The sequence below is a fragment of the Nipponia nippon genome, unplaced genomic scaffold, assembly GCF_047370975.1.
Source record: "Nipponia nippon isolate SJK-2023a ecotype South Korea unplaced genomic scaffold, ASM4737097v1 scaffold_10, whole genome shotgun sequence".
Taxonomy (NCBI): domain Eukaryota; kingdom Metazoa; phylum Chordata; class Aves; order Pelecaniformes; family Threskiornithidae; genus Nipponia; species Nipponia nippon.
Genome location: NW_028262291.1, coordinates 26,140,452 through 26,162,371, shown reverse-complemented (window position 1 = coordinate 26,162,371; position 21,920 = coordinate 26,140,452). Strand labels below are relative to the sequence as shown.

The 21,920-nt window shown below is 45.4% G+C and overlaps 1 protein-coding gene across 4 annotated transcripts in view; it reads right to left on the bottom strand.

The window, feature by feature from the left end:
- The window catches only part of TSPAN18 (tetraspanin 18), a 126,996-nt gene extending 106,448 nt beyond the window's left edge, over nucleotides 1-20,548 (bottom strand). For 2 of the 4 annotated variants that reach the window (XM_087746023.1, XM_087746028.1), the window contains exon 1: nucleotides 20,470-20,548. The gene's annotated coding sequence lies outside the window, so the exon portion shown is untranslated. Of the gene's footprint in view, nucleotides 1-18,427; nucleotides 18,511-19,839; nucleotides 19,924-20,469 lie in introns of those variants that run through there. The other 2 variants (XM_087746026.1, XM_087746025.1) reach the window with 2 other exon arrangements.
- Nucleotides 20,549-21,920: the final 1,372 nt, after the last annotated feature.

Genomic DNA, 21,920 nt, shown 5'->3' with positions numbered 1-21,920 from the left:
AGTGTTTTGCAAAGGACAGCCCTCAAAGTTTGCGCAGAACCAATCAAAACTGCTATCCAAGAGAAGGCTGGAAGCAAGGAATCAAAAGCAGATATATGCATAAACTTTACACCTCTGTACTGTTTGAGAATGCAGGGCTAAGCCTGCATAAACTCTACCTTAATCAAGATTTAATTGAAGACACAAGTTATTTAGATAACTAAATGTCTGATTTTCTGTAGAGACCAGGTACACAGAAAACTGCATTGCAGGCACAGTAGACAGGAGAAGCAAGAACAATTCATCTTAAAACACGTTGTATTCCAACATGGGCCTTAACGTCAAATGCAGTAATTCATTTTATGACCTGCACAGACTCACCAACACATTTCTCACCGGTCATCTCTACCACAGCAACAATTGAACCAGGCTGGACTGAACTGACCACATCACACCGAGGAGCTCCACACTTCTGTAGCCTCGTGAGCCTCCTTACCTGAAGGACATTTAGCACTCTGAACACTTTAAACTAGGGAGTGCTTGCTGCCCTACGTGGACATATCTCACTGCCTATACAGAGACTTTGGTATATCAACTTTCAGAATGCAATTTATACATTCCTAAAATCAATCAGAATCCCTAAGCTCTTACAAAAGGAAATGAAAAAAAAATTACTGTCAAACGCCCATCAGAACTAGAAGCCTAGGTGACTGTCATACATTAAAGAAATTAAAAGGCTGCATTTGAGATAGGGATGGGAAGAGCATATACTATCTTGAAATGCTCTGATTAAAGCTCTCAGTATCAAAATTCAATTTCTTTCCAGTTTTGCAAACAACAATGGCCTTGAGCTGAATGCTGCCAGCCTGCCTGCAGCCTTTGAGGAGATTAGGTTATTACCAACCAACTATGAGAATCTTAAATCCAGTATTAATCCTAATTCCCATTTAACCACATCTTCATTGTGCAATGAAAGTTGGCTGTGCATGAACTTGCACACGCATTCTGCCATGTGCAATGATCTATGTCACAAACAACAGATGCTAAACCTCCTGTATGTTTAAGAAATACATTCTGACTTTGGTTTCTAGAAAATCCCAGTAAAGCAGAAAGACTGGAGCTGGGGAAAAGAGTGGGCCAAGCTGAAATTTCTGGGAGATGACGGGAATGGGACAATTTCCAGCCTGAAAGCTTTTAGCAGCCAATAACAGGAGATTTCAGCCCTGGCTTGGAGGAAAACAGGATGCGTAACCAAATCACAAGGACATAGAAGCATCTGTGACCCTGACCCCGTAATGCTGCAGTGGTGCTGCCAGTGTCACATCACCGATACCAAACTGCTCAGATGATATCCACTGGGACTGCAGAAAGCACTGCCCATCACCATGGTCATGTTCACTTTGCCAAGATAAGTTTTTGGGAGCAAAAGATGCAACACTTCCTCTGAGCAAGCCCTTGTTCTCCTCTCCTCCTAGAGGTTCTGAAGCCAGCACGGCCCACCTCACCACCCCCAGCTGCTGAGCCCCTAGGGATCGGGTCAGACCAAGGTGAGGCCTTCCCACTGCCCACCAGAGCAAAGGCACCTCCTGCAGTTCGTGGTCTCCCCAAGCTGCGCTAACACAAGCTCGCTACAAAAGCTTTCCCTAGCAGCTAGCTCTTCTTATTGCAAATGCAGGGGAGCCAAAGTGCCATCCCATGTCCTTTCCAACATCATTTTACATCAATTCCCTTTCAAACTCCATTATGGTAGCCAAATCGGGCATGGCTCCACACTGCCAAGGCTTGCTGAATCATCCATGGGCAAGATCAGGTCATTCAGTACCTCTGGCATTCCTAGGCAAGGTACTGATCCCGGAGACAAAGGAACTGAACATGAGGACAGACTGCTGCTTGGTCTACTATCGAATGGGACAATTTTAATTCTATTAAAAAAAAAGTTCTCACAGATATTTGGAAAAAATGCAGTAATGTTTCCTGTGTTAAAGCACAAGAATTCACTGCAGATGAAAGGAACTTTTCAGGAAACAAATTCCCAAGAGAACAAAAACGTGTTTGGCACCAGTGCCTGTTAGAGGCAAGAGGACCTCCCTATTGGCAAGGGAGTCAACATCTGCTGGAAAAAGCAAACTTTGGGTTTTTTTTAAAGTAGATACAATAATTGCTGAAAACCTCTATTTCCATCAACCCCAAACTCAGCAGCCTGAACTCTCCAAACTAAAAATGTTATGAGATTTGGGAACAATATTCTTTAATTGGAGGCACAACTAGATCTTCCTTCTCCTTGCAACTGCCTATTACCTATTGCTTGGTCACCAGGACACTCAAGTGGAGGCCCCAGTAAAGTTATGGTACACTGGAGTAACAGTAGGCTGTACATCAACTGAGCTGTGGTAGCTCTCCACATGCATTCTCATCCCCTGCAGCTGATATGAAGTAATTTAATTTAGCAATGATAGAGTTCAGCTAAATTGCGTTACCTTTCATTTGCCATGGGCTAAGACCACACACATGGACAACAACCACAGCTCATCCAACAGCTGGTAATTTCACCGAGTGCCTGGCTTCTGGAATACTGCAAACTGGTTCATATACCCTTTTTGCCTAACTTCAAGCCAATATTTGAACCAAGCACTTTCGCTTTCCCAGAAGGTGTCCTACCCACCATACTGGTGCATATCCTGGGGCAAGCTGTCTTCAGTCTTGGGAATCTGGAAATATGAAGCTTCTTCGTGGAGATAATTACTACTACAATGCAGACTGAAATCTCTCAGGGCATAACGACTCCAATATGCCAAACTCCTATTTCTCTGATAGAAGAGCACAGATATGTCCAGTCTGAGCAAATGGGGAACTTTCCCTGTATTGTCATGGACTGTGTCTCCTACAACTCTTCTCACCTCAGAAAAGACTAGTACATGCAAACAAGGCCAACAGCTGTGGGATGTCAACTTGCAAGTTTCAGACTGTAGTTTCAGACAATCAGCATTTCAGCACCCCTTCTTTCCTCATTCAGTCAACAGAAAGGAGAACTAGGGCTTTTAAATTATGTAGGCAATTAAAAAAATAAAAGGAATAAGCCAGAGATTCCGCTTCTATTCTGCGCAAGAATTACTCTCCCAAGGCAACCCTAAATAAAAACAAACACCCGCACTGCTTTCTATCAAAGAGGGTGACCCATCCCCTTCCAATAAACACCGTTCACAGACCATGCCTGCATATCCCACTACCCCTTCGGCCAGCCCAGCAACCTGCTCCGCAGGCTAATCCAAAAGCCCAACTCTAAGTGGCACATTTCTTCAGAAATAGTAGAGGATTTTGTTTTGCATTTGTGTTTAGTATTTAATCTGAAGAGATTAACTGCATACTTAATCACAGAAGTGAGGTTGATATGTCATGTACATACATTCCTCTGTAAATCCTGCTTTTCCCACTGCCAATACCTTCATCTTCTAGCATGGAAGAAGGGGTTGTGGTGAAAGAATGCAGCTCAGGCTCCCTTCTCTTTACATACACACACACACACAAATGGAAACTGCAAAGCTGTTGCAGTTTAAGATTTTTGTCTGCAAAACAACTATGGACACAATAAGAGCTGTCTATTTATGCATGCAATCTTAAGTTTTCAAGATTAAGCAAAATATACTTTGTGCAAGAAAACAAGTAACTCTAAGTTAGAAAAAGGTAATGTGATTTTTTCCAGTGATCACAAACATTTCAGGTGGAATAATTTCTTATTAAAAAGGTATTGTTTGCAATAACTAAAGCCACCCATTGAGAAATGTAAGAATCTGAGAAAGAGTCCGCTGAAAACAGCCTTTAAGTATACATGAGATTGACAAGCAGATTGCAACCGTCCACGCTGGGAAAAATATAAAGGGGACAGGGGGAGAATATCTGTTCCTTCTCCCAGATATATAAATACACACACACTGTCTCAAATTAATAAATTTGCTAAAAGCCACACAGGAAATCCTGGTCACCACTCCTACTAGATGTCACAAGTACCCCAATGCTTAGTGCACTATGCACCAGCCATATCTTCATAACATTTAGAACAATCCAAGTCGAAACAGTTTTCCCTAAAGCTGATTTCCCCAGTGTCCTATCCAATCTAGCTTAGGATGCCCAAAGCAAAGCAATACCTCATCATACTCATTCTGAATGAGAAAGGAAAAGCCTATTCCACAGTCTCTCACTGCTATCCAGTCCCTTTACCTTGCTTCATCTGATGCCCCCCCAGTACCAACCCCAAACAGATCCCTGCAGCAATCCTTTTTATACTGCCTGCCCTTGCTCCTGCCCCCAGGTGGTACGTGTTGGCAACCATACTCTTCAGCTGCAAAATGGAAAACACTGAGGCTTTGACGATATGAAATAAGCTGGCAGCTAATATTTTACAGTAAATATGCCTTAAAAAGAATAAAAAAGCCAAAACCAAAACAAAACAATGAAAGTTCATTGAAACCCGAAATCCACAACCTTAATGGCAAAGATAACCCTGCAGCAGAGTGATTCGGGCTCTCCTGGGGGCTGAAATTGCCTCGCTAGTCCTGATTAAGAAGATAAGCACAGACAGACCCATTGCTCTAAGATATTTTAGAGACAGCTAAAGGAATGACTGAGTCTCACGGGTTTAATAGCACTCACAATTTCAGTTATTTATATCTCCAGTTATCCAAGTATTTACCTGGCTCCAAAGCAGAACATTAACAGAATCTCTGTAGAGTTGAATGAGATATTCCTAACATGTCAAAAACCTCGGCCAAAAACCTAAATAAATGGAACAGAAGTTCCTCACAGATACAGATAGTATCCCCAGATGAAGATGCCTGCTTGCCTCCTGGGCAGACTTAACCAGCCCAGCTGCTTTGGGCAGCAACAGCAGGGTAGCCACAGCAGCACAGAGCTACTGCAAAGACAGTATCTGCTCAGCATCTGAGACAAGCCTTCCTGCCCAGGTCACAGCTGGCACATAGCAAACATACACAATGCTCTGATCCGCATGTCCACCTAGAGCCCACATCTTCCCTGGGTTAGGATGGTGAGGCAAGATAGCCAGGAGAATCAGAGTCTCCTTGGTGAAAAGCTAGAGTAAGCCAACAGAGGACATGCCTGCACTACTGTGGGAGACGTGTTCAACCTGCCGCAGGTAGGATGATCCATCCCGTCCCAGGGCCTCTCAGGTACACACCTGACCAGATGAGTTGCTCTGGCGGTGGCAGAACTCCCTGTGCCCCAGCAGCCACACAGACCTCTCACACAACAGAGGCATCCACGACACTGCAGGCAGGGTGCACGTCCCAAAAACTGGGTGGGGAAGCACCAAGCCTCCAGCCTGCTCCCTGGGTCCCAGGAAGGGGCTTCAGGAGTCATCCAGCCACAGCAACCTGGTTCCGACTTCAGGTTTTTTGGGGGGATGGAGCTCCTCAGCCCTGTGCTAGCCTTTCCTGGAGGATGTTGGTTGCAGGGAGTACCTGACCTACATCACACCTGCAGATTGGCTCAACTGAGCCTACAGAATTGTTCTGTCCAAATGACGGGTGCATCCTTCTTCCTTGGGAGAAATTGTGGCTAACAGGTTAAAAGCTACTTAAAGCTTAATTTCTGGCTGGACTGTCCTTTTGCAGTTGAACAACATCATTCTCACCGTCCCTCCAAACAGCTCCATATGTTGAAAGGGTTAAAAAGAACAGCAGAACCTTTAGCGTTTTGATAGCTTTCCACACATGTATAGCAAAAAGTCTTTAAAATTCATTGCACTGAGATAATCCTTCAAGTCTAGCATTTCCCCCTCAGCTTGAGGCAACCAACTGGTTTTCCTCCCCTTAATACCTTAATAGAAAGCTCTGAGGAGTTGCCAGGCTAGAAGTCTCAAATATGCTCAAGAAAAGCAGAGTCCTGAACTTCAAGAGAAGCCATGTAAAGTGTCTGGGGTTTAATTAAGAAACAACTACAGGGGCATCATCTTAGATACTGCAACCCCCCTAGAGATCCTGGCTTCTGTACATCGCAGCTCACAACACACGCACACACTGTTTTCCTTCCAAAACGCTGAGCATGCACAGCCCCCACTAATTTCAGCTGCCACGGAAGGTACTCAGCATCTCTGAAGAATGAACAAATTAAAAACCTTGACCATGATTCAACACAAGCTCGGGGACTTGAGCTCTCATCAAGATCAAGGCTGAATTTTTTAACGCTATTACAATCTCAAGAACAAAGCTGTGATTTTGAACTGTACAATTGGCATTAATACTCAGCAGCTCCACACCTGTGCCTGGGAAGTTTGGTTTGGTTTTTTTATTGGTTTTTTTGTTTGGTTTTTTGTTTTTTGGTTTTTTTTTTTTTACAGCGTGTGCCTTTTTAACAACTCCAAAGAAAATTGCTTTCTCAAGGAAGTGCCCAGGAGTGCCTCAGGGCGGACAAAGCAGCCATCTCACTTCGTGGCTTTGATTAGGATTGCTGCAGTGAAAACAGGCAAATGCTTCAGGACCACATCACTCCTCAGATACCACTAAATGGTAGGACTCAAGGAGTCACTAACTTGTTAAGGACTATTAGGCCTGATTAGATCCTCTCCGCAAACACTTTTTTGGGGGTAAACAGTTTGAAAAAGCCAGTCTGTTCCACGGAAAACGCTTGTTATAAACCTGTGCACACTTCTAAGAAAGTTTAAAAGGTCAAAAGTTGGCATTCAAAAGAAAGCAAGAGTAGCAGTGAGTGCACTGCAGTACAATGGGAAAAAGGAGGCTCAGATCTCAGGGCCATGACCTGTAGTCTCCCACACTCTAATGCATATCCCAAACCACAAAATATTGACTATTTTGGCTGAGGTAAGAACCCACCCCCCCACCCCAATCCTTCCAAAACTTCAGAAGATCTTTATTCCTCTATGAGAAACAACCAACCAAACAACACTTCCCCCCTCTCCCCCCCAAAAAAAACCCAACCCACAAACAGAGCTTCATTTACAGAGAAAAAGGTACTCTATCCAAATTTAGTAAATGCACAATTAACACAGTCAAAAGAAGACCTTAACAACATATCACTGAGCTATATGGGATATTTGGCTCCAAGAGAACAGCAGAACAAGCAATTTATTTAGCTGGGAAAAATTCTCCTATAATACAGGAAATATTCCCTCGACATTTTTTAAACCCAAGATATCTTTTCTAGGAGCAAAACTGGATAGGTGCTATGAAGGAAGAAAGAGTGACTCTGGCTCTTCCTTAAAAGCAAGATTTCTTATTTTCTAGTCTGCTACAAGTTCCCTGTGACACCCTCAGCAAGTCATTTAGATTCCACTTACATCAGTAAAATGGGAATTGGTAAACAGGATTCTCTGCCTCAAAAAGGTGCTACAAAGATACAATCCATTTGTAACTGTGAGATGTTCAGATAATGTGGACCACACAGAAACTCCATAAACAAGTGGTAGGTAATCACTGTGGCACAAAATAGAGGCTACATCTGCCAGAAAAATTCTGAGCAACAGACTCATTCTGGTGGGCTAGTACATGGATAGTTCAGATGCCTGCCCAATCTGTTCACTCAGGCATGCTGCACTGTTTCATTACCCGCCAGTCAATCTCTGATTTATGTCTAGGAGTATACACACAATAACAAATGCTACTAGCAATGTGAATCCTCTTTCGAACGCATTTACAGTTATTGGAAGGGTGAGAAAATTACCTTATCAGTTTCAACAACTGCATCTGTTTCACCACCTCCTTGCTGAACAACAGTGTATGTGGACAAATCCTTGCTTTACTAGGCAGAATTCATCACAAGGAAAAAAGCTCAGGGAGAGCAGAACAGGGAAGGCAAAGGAAGTGACAAATCTTGTCCATGCAGAGTTACCTACAAAGCCGCAAGATAGACTTAGGCGCTCTTATATTTAATCATATTCCATTTAAAAATCAATGTTTGTGAAGTGCAACAGTATGGAGTGGGACCAAAGAATCAAAGCTTGCCGCTTCATGTTAAAGGACAGTCTACAGGTGTAATGTTGTAGGATGCTAAGGGAAACAGATCCACTACATGGCTTCTTTTGGGCTCCTTCAGGTTTAAATGACCAGTCCTAGACTGCAACACTGAAGCTCACAAGAATACAGCTCCAGCCACAGAAAGGATTTTGCAAGTCAATCTCAGGGAACAACAGGGGCATGCAGCCCTGATCTGGATTCTGGCAAACCCTCCACACCACTATCCTAGTGTCTGTCCTTATTTCAACAGGACAAATTTGCAGTGTGGCTCAACCATACATCTAAGTTCTCAGCTTACTGGAACTATTTTCACACTAACCTGATTTTTTTCAGTTCTCCATCCCTGATTCAGAAGAAAAGAGTGAAGTCTTAGATCAATAGCTTGCTTTTCTCAACAATTTCCATATACTTATTACTACATATACTTAACAAATATGGACATGAAATGGATGCAAAGTTTGGTCATTCACTGACTACAAGATGCAAACTGACTTTTCTAGTCCTTAAAAAGGTCTCACGTAATTCCCAAATGCCAGCTGTCATTAACAGCACAGTCTAAACCTCTGAAGAAAAGGAGCAGCTTACCTTCATCCTCCTGCAGATCTAAGGAACCTTAGCAATCAGCCTCTTAGAAGTTCCTTTGGAGGTTCTTTTAATGACTGTAACCAGAAGAAGCAAGAGACAGAAAGCTGCTGATATTCCAGTCAAAGATAGAAGACTTAGATTTGATTAAAAGAAGTATTTTTTTGTGAAAACATATTAAGATATTATCGTCATCTAATATTTGAAAATAAGTATTGCCTTTTTATCACCAAAAGAACATAAAAGCAAGGCTTCTGGTGTTTCCATTTGTTCTTTCAAACACTCCGTATCTGGGGTCTGCATCTCTGCCTGGGGGGCAGACACATTGGAGCTCATCTCACATCCAGGAGTGCTTTGATGTATGATTTCCAGAGTTGAATGTGTGTTGTGGATTCCTCTGTGCTACAGCCAGCAGAGCTGTATGGACATCCTGGTTCTGGTTTCCACTAGCTCAAGCCTTCTGCTGCCCCATGCTTCTGTGTGCTGTGAACACACCTTATGCCTCTTTCTTTAATTTGAAGGAGAAGGAGGGGTGAAACCAAAAGGGCAAGCTCAGACTCCTCATCTACCACAAGATGAACAACAGTCTTCTTAAAACAGGTTAGCAGAGACCATCTGAGGATACACTTGGCTTCCTGGAAAAAGGAAACTCCCGTTATTTAAACCTCAAATACACAGCAAGGGCCCGGAATGTTTCGCCTTTCAGAGGAGTGTTTTGCCTTTGCCTAGATGAAGCTTCAACCCCCAGCCTTTTTTTTTTCCTCCCTTTTTAAAAGGGGGGGGGGGGAACAAAATACAAAGTAAAGGCAGAGTGGCATTCTCATACGATCAGAACTGGAGCGTGCCTCTCAATTTTGCAATCCCACCTTTTACGACAGAGGAAGCCCCTGAAAGCTCCCCTCAGCAGCCAAGCAGCACACAGCGCATCAGGGTTCAGGTGGCTGAGCTGCCCTGGAACAACCAGATCCAGGGTCTTTGATGATGCAGAGAGCAACCACAGAGAACAAATGCCCTGGCTAAGCACAGGCCTAGCTTATCCGAGATCCCCTTCTGGCTTTCTTCCTGTTATCTCCTCACTCTCCAAGGAGAATTAAGAAAGGATGAAGAGAGAACCACTTTCCCATTCTCTCCATAAAACAAGGGGAGAGAAGAAATAGGCCTGTTACTGAAACCACATGTTACCCCTGCCTTTGCTGAGCTCACTGCAATCAAACCGGTGGGAGAGTGTTTCATCCTGTTCCAAGAAGCTCCTCTCTTGCCCTAAGCATTATTTTTCCTGCCCTGCCCAACAATAATGGCCCAGGCACAAACATATCAGCAGCGTTCAGCTATATTTTCCTTGGCTGCTTAAGGTGCTTTTCTAATAATATTCCTCAGAGAAAGATGGGGTTTAGGAGCTATATAGCCTTGTATAGCCTTGACCCTGCCAAAATACACCGGCAGTGCTTCAGGGTCAGTCGCTCTCCTCCTGTGACTAACATGCTGATTATTTTGCCAAGGTCTCAAGAGATTCTTCACTCCACTCCATGAAGAGCACATCCAGGGGAGACACAAACCTGCAGAACCAGTGAGGAAAGACAGCAAGGACACCTGGATGGGAACTTAGTTTCTCATCCCACCACATTTTTTGAGACTTAAGATATTTTTTTCATTCTACATAGGGATAAAAGCTTGGAATCCACCTTGGAAACCTTCATGCAAAAACCCATGTGCTCTGGAACAGCAGTCCTGTGGTTAGGACATACATTTCTGGCATGTAGGAAACCTGCTTTCAGGACCCTGTTTTGGATTTATGACAGCATAGGTGAAAAACCCAAACCACTTGGCTCCTAACCAGCATCTCTGTTTTGACTAAGAAATTCTATCCCAAATGCAAGAAATCCACCCAAGGAGAACTGAGTGGAGACCAACCCTTTCCCGCAAAGCAGTACTGGTTTCAATAAATCAGCATTTTCTGCAGGCAAATTGTTTCCTTGAAAAACTCCCAGCCAGTCCTAGCCTCAAGTAGTAACTAGTGTGGTTTCTGCTGAAGACATAAGCCTGGAAGCAACCCACCCAACAGAGGTTCTGCTTATAAAACAGCTCGCCTCCCCTAAATAGGGCCAAGCCAACACTGTGTAGAAGAAAAAGTTTCCTGAAGTTTGCCCTGACACCTCAGGATTCTCTCTTCTTCTCCTAAACCAGCAGCTTGTATTGTTAAAACAGAGGAAAGGAGGTGTGGTGGGAAAACCTCACACACTTCATTCCTGTTTACTTTATTCGTTCCTTAGTCTGTGTGATTCGAGACAGTAAAAATGTTGCTGATGTCCAAAAGAGCGTGTGCATATACATACATGTGTGGTAAAAGCTTTAGAGCCTGGCCTGTACATTATGTGGACAACTTTAAGCACTGGGGCAGACAGCATCTTTTTCTTCCGTAGCTCTAAGGAGTGGTAAACCTGTCTTCAGAGGGAATTAAAAGAAAACATACAGTAATATCACAGATGTATCTCACAGTTTGCCTTGCTGATTTAAGATGCTTCCTATGAATTGGCTTGAAAGCATTGCCAGAAGTACAGCCTTCTTAAACTATGTTCTCCAGAAAGAATGCTTTTCTCCTTTTAAACACAGGATTTTATGTGCAGCACAAGATTATCCTATATAGGTCACTGACACGCCATGGAAACCTGTGTAAGAAGGGCTATTTAGATAAATAGCTCCATTCCCACACTAAATTTTTTGGCTTCTCTTCCCTTATTGCTAAGAATATTTCAACTGAAACAACATCTTTGTGCCTTTGAGGATCTCTGCTCCTGTTGCCACTTCCCCACCTGGAGCTATAATCCTACGCTTGTCACAAACCCAGCCGCTGCTGCAGAAATTATTACAGCTACAATCTGCAGATTATAGCAACTTTTAATAGGGGATAAGCGGCAGGAAAAGGTGAGTTTAAGCAGCAAAGAACCTGCTGGTTCAAAGAGCCCTATTATTAATATTTATTATTTTTAAGCATTCATTGAGTGCTGTAGAAGATAAAAGAATGAACTGAATGCAAGAACCAAGGAACCGAGTTTATATAAGACAAGACAACGGGAGAGCATAAAGAATAAGCGTAGTGCCTGGGAAGGAGGGAATCCAAAGAAAAGGTAGCAACAGCAAGGGAAAAAAGCTGCACCTTTTATCAACAAGATGTTCCTAATAGTAAGAAGTATGAAGAGAATTAAAGAATTCCTCGGTGTCTAATCAGAACTGTTCCCCATAGGGAATCTTCTGAGCATTATTACAAGGTGGCATATCTTAAAGAATGGAGGTTTGATCATAAAAAGCAAGTGTGTGGAGGGGGGAACTGGAAAAACAACAAAAGGAAATGCAACTGCATCACCCTGTGGTCTGAGGGCAAAATCCAGCCCTGGACAGACGCTTTACAAAGCTTGAAGTAAATCCATTTAGGCCTTGTGTAAAAGGTTAGAACGAGGCATACTTCTCACTCAGGTCCTCCATTATAGACTAATTCCTCTTCTTTCCCACAAATCCTTTGCCCCTGTTGCCCCAGAGGGACCCCCAGTTACTACTTCTCTTCCCTAACAAAGATGCAAGCTTGTGGCTTAGACTATTTTAAACCTTCACACTTTCAAACAACAACCCATGACGCTTCACAGTTCCAATGCCCTTTACCGTGATTAGCTAACAAGAACGTTCATCATACCCACATGCTGGGGGTACTGCCTTCATTTTCACAGCTGGCGAAGCAGATGCTCAGAAAAGCAACCCAACTTGCCCAGAGCCAAAGAGGCCCTACAGCGGGCTGGTGTCAGTGATGCTGGCATTTGCACCTCTCAGTTCTGATCAGTAAAAGCAGTGACAGGGCTTGGGAGTGAGAGTCCAGCTCCCCCCCAGTGCCCTCTGCTCCCCAAGGCTAGTGCAGAGCTTCAAAGCTGTTCCCAAAGAGCATCACATTACAGAAATACAAGAAATCCACTACAAACTGAAACTTGGAACTATATCTGCAGCGGCATTAACAAAGAAAATTAATGTTTTTTAAACTAAACTCTGATTCTTCTCCTGCCAAGCCCTCCCCACTGCAGTATCAAAATATGAACACACAAAATGCAAAGCATGAAACCTTCTGCTCCTTTCAGCACAGTGAAGAGGAGGAGGAAGGGGGGGGGGGGGGGGAACCCTCAAAACAAAACAAAAAAAAGCCTTAATCCAGCCAGTGTCCGGGAAACCCTATTCTTTCTTAATCTCATCAGACTGTTGGTCCTGACCGAAGTTTCTCTTAACATTTAGAAGAAGAGAATCAGCTTTTAATTGGCAAAGCATCACTGTAAGCTGAAATCCTTATCAGTTCGGAAGGTCTTTTTTCGAGACTGTGAACCCAGAGTCATTCATCACATCAGCAAAATATTACATTGTCAATTCTCAGGCTGCCAAAGCAAAACGTAGGTCAAAGAGATCTATTGGTGCTTCCAGCCTCAACCATCTCCAGAACTAGCTCTCAGCTTTTCCTGTATCTTATTCTGAAAAACAGCTTGGTGCAACTCTAGAAAATCCCTGTTATGTGTCTGTGCTTCAGCCATATTCCCATCGGAAGCAAAAGCTTTGTTGATCAACACAAAATAAGCACCTCATTCTAAGCAGCTCCGAGAATCCCCTCTGACATTAGGAGGAGCAAGGGGTAGTCAGCAGTTCAAAAATACATCAGATCTCAAGTCCACCCCTCGTAAGAACATTTTGAGACATTCAATCGTTTATTCTCAATTATTTCTCATATGTGTTCATTGTGGATCCACCACATTATTACCATTATTAAGTCCCATCAATTATTATCATCCAAGACTGACATCAAAAAGCATGCTGTTTTCAAATGATTACAGAAATAAGTACATTGACAACAGTGACTCGCATTCCAAAATCCACCGAATTTCCATACCGCTATCTCATTTACCCTGGCAGCAGGTTTTGAGAAGTTCATCTGAAAGGTACACACAGGTCCCAGAGACTTCCATGAGAAACAGGTTCTCAGCGGGTCTGAGAAACCAGCCCAGTATAGGCATAAGCTCTCTCTGCACAAGAAGATCTGGTTCTCTTCACTCCCCAAGAAAATGACTTGTGCCATCAAGTGAGCCACGAACGAACCCTGTCGTTGCTTTCCCAGCATAGCATGTTCCAGTTCAGTGCCCTGTGATGTCCATGTCTCAAGAACAGGCAAACTGCCAGTCAGTTCATTTAGACCATTTTTCCTGAAGAAGTGTAGACACCATTATTTACTGCAATCTTTATTACTCTAAAACTCCTTCCTCATAGACTGTCATGCATTGAGCTTTTCGTAAGGAGTAAATATAGTAACTGTTTCCATAATAACGTTAAAAATACCCCAACAGATTAAATTCAACAGATGAAACAGGGCCATAAATACGTATGTCTAGCAACATGACCAAAATCACCCTTCTTCAAACTGGGCATTGGGCCATGAAAAAAAGCTGCTAGCATTACAATTTCAGTGATGTGCCTTATGAGAAGCACAGAGCTGCAGAAACAGTCAGTACTGTAATCATGCACAGTATGTACAACCCGAGCTGCAGCCAGGGCCTCTAAGCTCCTGAGCCCCTGCCAGGCTGTGCCACTGACCCACAGTCAACAAGTCACCATATGGTCCCATACCCCATTCCACTCATCTGTCTTGTTGCCTTTCCAGACATCTGGGATGGCACAAAACGTATTTAAAGCTGTTCATGACTCAAGTGAGAAGTCTGAAAGAATACTAGAGCTATTATCATCTCTGCTATACTACATGACTTTTCATGTTAGCAGCTTGGTTCAGTTCCACTTCCCCAGGATCAACAACCACTGTAAGATTCTGTCCTGACGCTTAACATCACAGACATTGGGAGTAAAGAGGATACTGGTTACACTGCTTCCAGAAGACTAACTAGGGCAGACTTCAGATCACACTGGGCACCACACAGGCACTCCAAGAAAGTCCCTTTCTAACCTGGCTATGTGCCAATTAAATGAGGGAGACAAAAGGGCAGGAATAGAGATGAACTAAACACAGTCAAACAACAGCTGAGCTGAGCAAACTCAGACCTAAGCCCTAATTCACAAAATCGTGCAGCCCCTTTAATAATCACAGAACCAAGTAATATCAAGCACATGGACGAGATTCAGTTTCAGCACTGTTTATTTCATCAAAAGCATCCTCTGTTTCTTCCTGAAGTGATACACTGGTCTAAAAAATCTGAACTTCATGTGGGTTTAAGAATTGACTCTTCTACAGCAACGTGTCAATTTATTTATCAGGTAGCTGGAAACTTCCATTTTAGTCCAGGTTTATTCAGTAAATATATAGCAAAGGGAACATCCTGATGGCCAAAAAAGCCCCAAAGGACAAGAACACCCAGAGACTTCCCAATTGTTGGAATCCTTCTTGGAGAGACTATGCAGACAGGAGGGATCCTGTGCAGAAACAAGACCCATACTAAAAACCTGTGATAGTCAAAAACCCACTTCCATCATCTCTAAGGACAATGACAAGATACTGGTTTTGGTTTTCTTTTAACTGAATTTAAATTGAGGTGAGGGTAAATTGACACCACATGAATACTCTCAATTGTAATGTAACATCCACTGCATATCAGTCCACCAAACATGAGCATTCACATTAGGCATATGGTCATTCAAAGCTTCCTGGATGAAGACACCTGCAGAGACAATTCGGATCAAAAAAAAAAAAAAAAAAAAAATCACACATATACAACTCACCAGGATACCGAGCCTCTCTGCCTCTAGCTCTGAGGAAGATCAATGAAGGACAGCACCTCCAGCACAGCTCCACTGCCCTGGAAGAGTATATGCTGCTTCTTATAAACTTTCGGAAAATAGAAATCCTTCAAGCCCATTGCTAGAGAACAGAAGGTGACAGAGCCGCAGAAGCAAATCCCATTTGGGGTCAATTTGTAAGAGTAAAACAGCTTTATCATTTGTTTCTTTAAATCTTATCTATGCAAAAATAAATGAAAACATGCTGACAAACTGGTTGAGCAGCTGGTATGGTTAACCAAAAAAAAGAAAAAAAAAAAAAAAATCAATGCACCGCCCTCCTATAGCCACATCTTTCAGTCTCAGATGATTTATACTAAATTAGCCCATGACAGATCTTTACCAATGCAGAAATGATAAACAGCAAAGCAGTTGCTAAATGCTCCAACACAAGAGGTTGGGGGGGAAGGGGGAGGAAGTCCCATCAACTATTCGGTGGGCACTGAATTCACCCGAATCCTCTGGAACTAAGGGATAGGATAACTCATTCACCATTTTGGAAACTCAAGACTGCAAGAGCAGTGAAAAGAAAATAACAAACGTTGGCACAGGGGAAAGAACGGACAAAAGAGGAATGCTGAACTGTGCAGTCACGAGCAATGGTAGGACCAAATGCAACTTGGCTGTCGTATAAATTACAAATGAGATAGCAGTGACCATCAGAAAGCAAAGGTCTAGACATCTGGAACATATCCTCATATGAAATACAATTAAAGTCCAGCAGTCTTCCCAGTGCTGAGAAGTGGTGGGAACGGAAAACACAAAATATTTAAGGAAATTTAGAAGGAATAAGCATTATGAGAAAGAATGGAGTTGTGTGAAATGATTTTTCTGTACAACCTTTTTCCTCCTTCATTTGCTACTTCCAATTAAGATTAGCAATCATTTCCAAGGAAAAAAAAAAATAAATAAAAAGAGAACTCCAAAGAAATAGGTTAAGAGGGAATGAGCAACTCCAGATCCCAAACAGCTTATTCCTGTGCATCTTGGGGGAGAAATACACAGGCTTTGTCCTCTCATGCAAATATATTATTTGGTTTTGAGTCACTATTTTGAAGTGAAAACTACAGACCTCCACTTCCCCAAGCAACTTTCCAACGCTCACTGTACTACTTGCGTTTTTTTTCCTCAAAAAACAAGAAAAATGGATCCAAAATCTTTCCCTCACATTTTATTGATAAGTCAGTTTAAGTTAAACAAACAAACAAAAAAATCATACTAACATTAGTCAAAAACTCTCGAAAAAGCAAAAAGCAGTGATTATCTTGCAACACTACCCCCAAACAAGGACTGCTTCAGCAGCCTCACAGGATTAGCAAGGAGTATAGATATTCATCTGTTTTATTTATAGCTTCCAAACAGACCTTGGACCTACTACCACCTCATGCAATGACTCATCTTCAAGATGTCAAGAACTATGCACTACCTCACAAAACTCTCCGAAAACAACTTGGACCACCATCTGCTTATTTTTGTACCTTAAGCCTCAATTTTGTAGCATCTGAACTTCTCTTTTCAAGTGCTTCCTCATGCAAGACCCACGGCCCCATAAATCCAGTAGCTTCTGTTCCCAGAGCAGTTGTGTCTGTTTTCCCGCAGCCTGGTGAGAACAGACAAGACTCAAGATAATTAAATAAAAACACAGGAACTGCATTATTTATTTTAAAGGAAAACGTGTCTTCTAGGAAGAAAGTCCTTTATTTGGGCAAATCTGTAAGCTGTTTATCAGCTTAAACTCATTATCTGCCCATATGGTCTTAGCACTGTGGTTTTAAAAAAAAAAAAAAAAACGGGCATGCACTAGCTGATGAAATGTCATCTGCCCTTATGCCAGAAACTAGTATTTTTGCATTGACGGCAAATCAGGATCCTTGCCACAAGTGAAGGGCTATCATAAGGATAGTCATAATATTTTAATTATGAAGGGATCTTACAGAAGGCAGCAAAGAAGGCAGGGGCAAAGCAAGAAAACCCATTCACAAAAATACGAAGTCACTTGATTCACTTTTTGCCTCCTTTGCTCTAGTTCTTTTTGTTTGGAGAGGTGGGGTGGGAAGAGAGCAACCTAACTTAGAAAGAAAAAGGCAAGAGAATGAGACACTAGAGCCAATAAACACACATCAAAGCATGAGATGGCTCTGCTTCAACTGCCTACAGTATTCAACCTGGGACAGATTAAGGCAAGATGAAAGGTGCTAGGAGGGAAAATACTACCCCTGCAGCAGTGCAGACCCTCTCTCTCACTTGCTCAGCCCTAATGCTGAGAGAACACCACGATCCCAGCCAGCTCTGCTGCACTGAAAGCAGCAAGCACACGATAGACCCAGTTTTAGAGAAACCCAAATTTGTCCACCCTTGTCTGCTGTCAGGGACTAGCTCCACGCAGTGAGGTGGTTTGAAGCCCTTCCCGCTCCCCCGTCGAGCTGCTGCAGCCGAGCAGGAGCTGGGTTTATTGATTCTGTGAGTCACAATTAGCCACAGGACGCAGGACCAAAGGTTTAGCACAGGACATTAAACCTGACTGTCTGAGCTGTCAACTTGGTTATTCCAAGAAGAGAGAAACAAATTGAAGTCACAGTAACAGATGTTACTCATGTTTTATGAACTGCAGTATTATTCTGGGTTACGGATAGTTTCTGCCTTTTAAAACAGACCTGCAATGCTGCGTGTATGAAATTATTTCGATTAAACAACACACAGGAAACTTGGCAAAGGACTTAAGGATAGCTCAGCATTTTCATACGCACACATTCCCGTTTCCCTTTCGCCCAGCCCCACCCTGAGAAGTATAATACATGTTAAAGCAGCCAAAAATGAGATCACGCCAGGATAGAGTAATTCGTTGCCATCAGCTGAGGCGAGGATGCAAACGCTCAGACCCCACTCCTCTTTTGTGAAAAACACACTCAGCCTCTTCTCGGTTTCCGCTGTGGGGAAATTAAGTTGCTGGGATCTGTTCTAAGTTTTAAGCGAGCCTGGAAACAGAAGACTGGTGTTCTTCCCAGGGCGTCTCATCCTCACACCCCAGAGGGAATAAAGGGATTTCCCCATAATTTACAAAGGAAATCTGAAATACTTACCCTATGAGCAAAGCCACCCCCAAGCTCACTTTGCTCCTCCGCACCAAGCGGAGGGGCCACCGGCGCTACCCAGGCTCTGCCGAAGAGCCGGGCTGACACGGCACAGCAAGAAAGCCCTCTCGTGGAAACCGCCCGCATCACCCACCCGAGCCCTCCTCACCCGGCCCCGGCCCCGCACGGGGGTCGCGGCCGGCCCCGGGCACCGCGCCGCCGCGCCGGGCTTCCCCCCCCGCCACCCTCCCGGCTGCCGACCGACGGCTCGCCTCCGCCTGTCCCTTTCCCAAGGGATAACTACGCGTTCACCTGCACCTCTCACGGGTTTAAGCGCACAGCAGCTGGGGTGGCTAAGCAATTTGTGGGAAAGGTCTGCTTCGCAGAAAGGGTGGGACAATCGGTAGAAATTTCATCTCGGTTTTGCTGGCAGCCTGCAATGTCTCAGAAGAGTTAAAGCTCTTCCTTTCTTCTTCTCACCCCGCTATGCCTAAATTCATGGCAACTCTATCGCATGGTATTTTAGCTTACGCCAACAAAAGCTGTACCTCGGCCACAACAAATACAGAAACATTAACTGCCTTCCAGGGAGGGTCAAACATTTGAATCCTTTTAACATACTATACAAATATTTCAGTGAAAGCAGATGATAAAGAAGCGCATCTGTACATGATGCTACACAGTCAAATCTGAAAGATTCCCCCCAAATTATGAAAAAGACAAAGAACGCACCTATTTCTCCCAACGACATCCCTATCGTTTGCTCTCAGTTTGTATACTTTCGAGACAGAACAACGGCCGCTCCTTACAAAAGCGCTGAATACCAAAATAATCATTTCACTGGTAGAATCCATCAAAGACTTGGATACATCCTGTTGCATTAAAACAACTCTTTAATAACTCCACACACTTTTTATCCACTAGTAAAATCCCAGGGCAAGCCTGCGCTCACAATTTGCCTATACTCAGCCAGGCACACAGCCATCTCCAGCACGCTTCTGCCCAAGTAGCTTTGGTAGCCACTGGCTATTCAGTGAAATACGTGCCTAGAGTCTATTAATTGTGTTCAAATTTTCTCTTATTATAGAAATACAAGCAGTAATCAGGCTGAGCTTACTAATTGCTGACAGAAGTGCTAGAGAAAAAAAGAAATTACAATTACCAGCCTTCACAAAAAACCACCCATGTACAATGCATCTGAAAACACCGCCTACTCACTCACTCCAACATTTAAATACAAAAGTTATGATAAAACTTTAAGTGCCCAGCTGTACAGTTTATAAAACCGACACATCTCAGCGGGGTGGCACCTCACTAACATGTCGTTGCAGCTCTAAGTCTCCATCAGAAAGCGGGGACCGACTCAGGGTGGAGGGATTGCAGTTTGCCCATCAGCAAAGTGTGAAAGAGAAAATTCCTACCGGACAGGACTGAAGTCAGAAAGACGGGTAACTCTCCCACCCTCCTCATCCAAACTTCAGGGGTGGCGGCGCACCCCAAAACGCTCCCGGCGCGCGGCGGAGCGCCCCAGGCGCAGCCTCCAGGCACCCAGCGGCCCCTCCGCTTGCCTTCCCAATACAAGGGCTCCCGGGGCGGGGGGCAATATAATACAGAAATATTGAGGGCAGGCTCTGAGGCGCTGCCGGGTACCGGCCGGGGGGGCTCCCCGGGGCCCGACCCCGCAGAGGTGTTACCAGCGGGGCGAGTTCAGCGGGCTCGGGCTGCCGGGGAGCCTCCCCGCCAGCTCCCTCGCCGGCGCTCCCTCAGGCGGCCTGCCGTTCCGGCCCCGAGAAACTTGCACGCCCAGCACCCGGGGAGCCACGGCGCTCCCGCACCCCCCCGGGGACGCAAGGCGGCGGCGGGGGGAGGCGAGCCCCCTCCCGTGGGTGCCGCCAGCCCGCTCCCCCCGCGTCCCAGGGCAGCGGGAGGGCGGTGCGGTGCCAAGCCGGAGCCGGCAGCCCTGGCAGGGGGACGGGACCCCCGGCAGGGCTGGCGGAGGACAGGCTGCCGCGCACGGCCGGGGCACCGAGGAGCGAACGCCGGCTCTTTACCTGCCGGCGGCTGCAGCAGCAGGCGACTCCCGCGGCGGCGGCTCCCCGGGGACGGACCGCGCTGGGGGCGGGCGGGCGGGCGGCTCCCGGCGGCGCTGGGCTCCCACTGCCGAGCGCGCCCCGTGCCCGGCCGCCGCGGAGCGCCAGAGCCGCCAGCGCAGCCGGCTCCACCTCCCGGCCGTGCCCCCTTCTCCGCCCCCGCCCGGCCCGGCCCGGCCCGGCCCGGCGCAGCCCCGCCCGCCCGCTCGCCTCGGCCCGGCCCCGGCGGCCGGGCGCGCCGCTGACCGCGCTCCGCCGCCCCCCGCGCTCCGCCGCCCCCCGCTCCTCCCGCCTCCCCCCCTCGTCTGCCCCGTCCCTCGCCAGAAAACTTCCCGGGTGCCCTCGGCCCGAGTCGCCAAAGGCAGCCTGGCGACTCGTCCCTTGCATAGGGGCCCCGGCGGCGGCTCCTCGGCCGTCTGGGGGTGCGGGAGCGGCAGCCCGGGGAGGGCGGCCCGGGGGCAGCCAGCCTGGGACCCTCCGCCGCCGGGGCTCGCAGGAGGCACCGGGGGAAGGAGAGCTGCCTGCTCCCCTCTCCAGGGTGCCCCCCGTAACACCTGATGGGCTTCTGATGCACCGGGGCTGATCCCTGGGATGCAAAAGGAAGACCAGGAAGGTGGGAGGTCACTTGTTGGCCGGTATCTCGGTGAGAGCTGCCTAAATGCATTCGGAGATCTGTCAGAGGAACTTCAAACAAGGAATGGCACTGCGGGATTGGAAAGCCTTTCAAAAATGCATACCAAACCAACCGAAGAGGCCATGTTTGTGACACGGGAAAAGCCAACCCTCCTAAGCCTGGTTTCCTAAGGAAATATGGCTTGTGCAGTCGTGCTCTGTGTGCATGCCAATAACTTCTGAGCCAGTTAAACAATTTCAATTAAGTTTGACAACTACAAATTTCAGAAAAATAGATAGCTGTGTAGAGGAGGTAATCTCTTTTACTGTTCTTGCACATAGGACGACTGTATCCCGAGTTCAACGGCATCCAACAGACACCAGGGAATCCACAGTGGGGTTCAACTCAACTGTCTCCTAGGGAAATCAAGCTTCACTGGTCCTGACACTCACAAAAGTACTCGCTGGGTTGGAGGGAAAGAAATTGAGGGAGGAAAAAGTGTGCAGAAGTAACGCCGTTACTCTGAGTAACAATAAATAGCTCAGGAGCAAGGGCATTAGTAAACTGGACATTGCACTCACATATAACAACAGAGAGAGCACTGAAAGAGTTACAATCCTGCAAGGGCCAGATCCTGCAAGTGGTCCTATGCAGATGGGTCCTCGTGCTGATAAGAAATCCTGTTTATTTCATGGTGCTCTACAAGATGGAGGATGCGGATCTGGACCCTCAAAGCTTATTGGAAGAACAAGAGACAACATGCATGTCTAACAGTGCAGTGCAAAGGAAAAAAGATGTT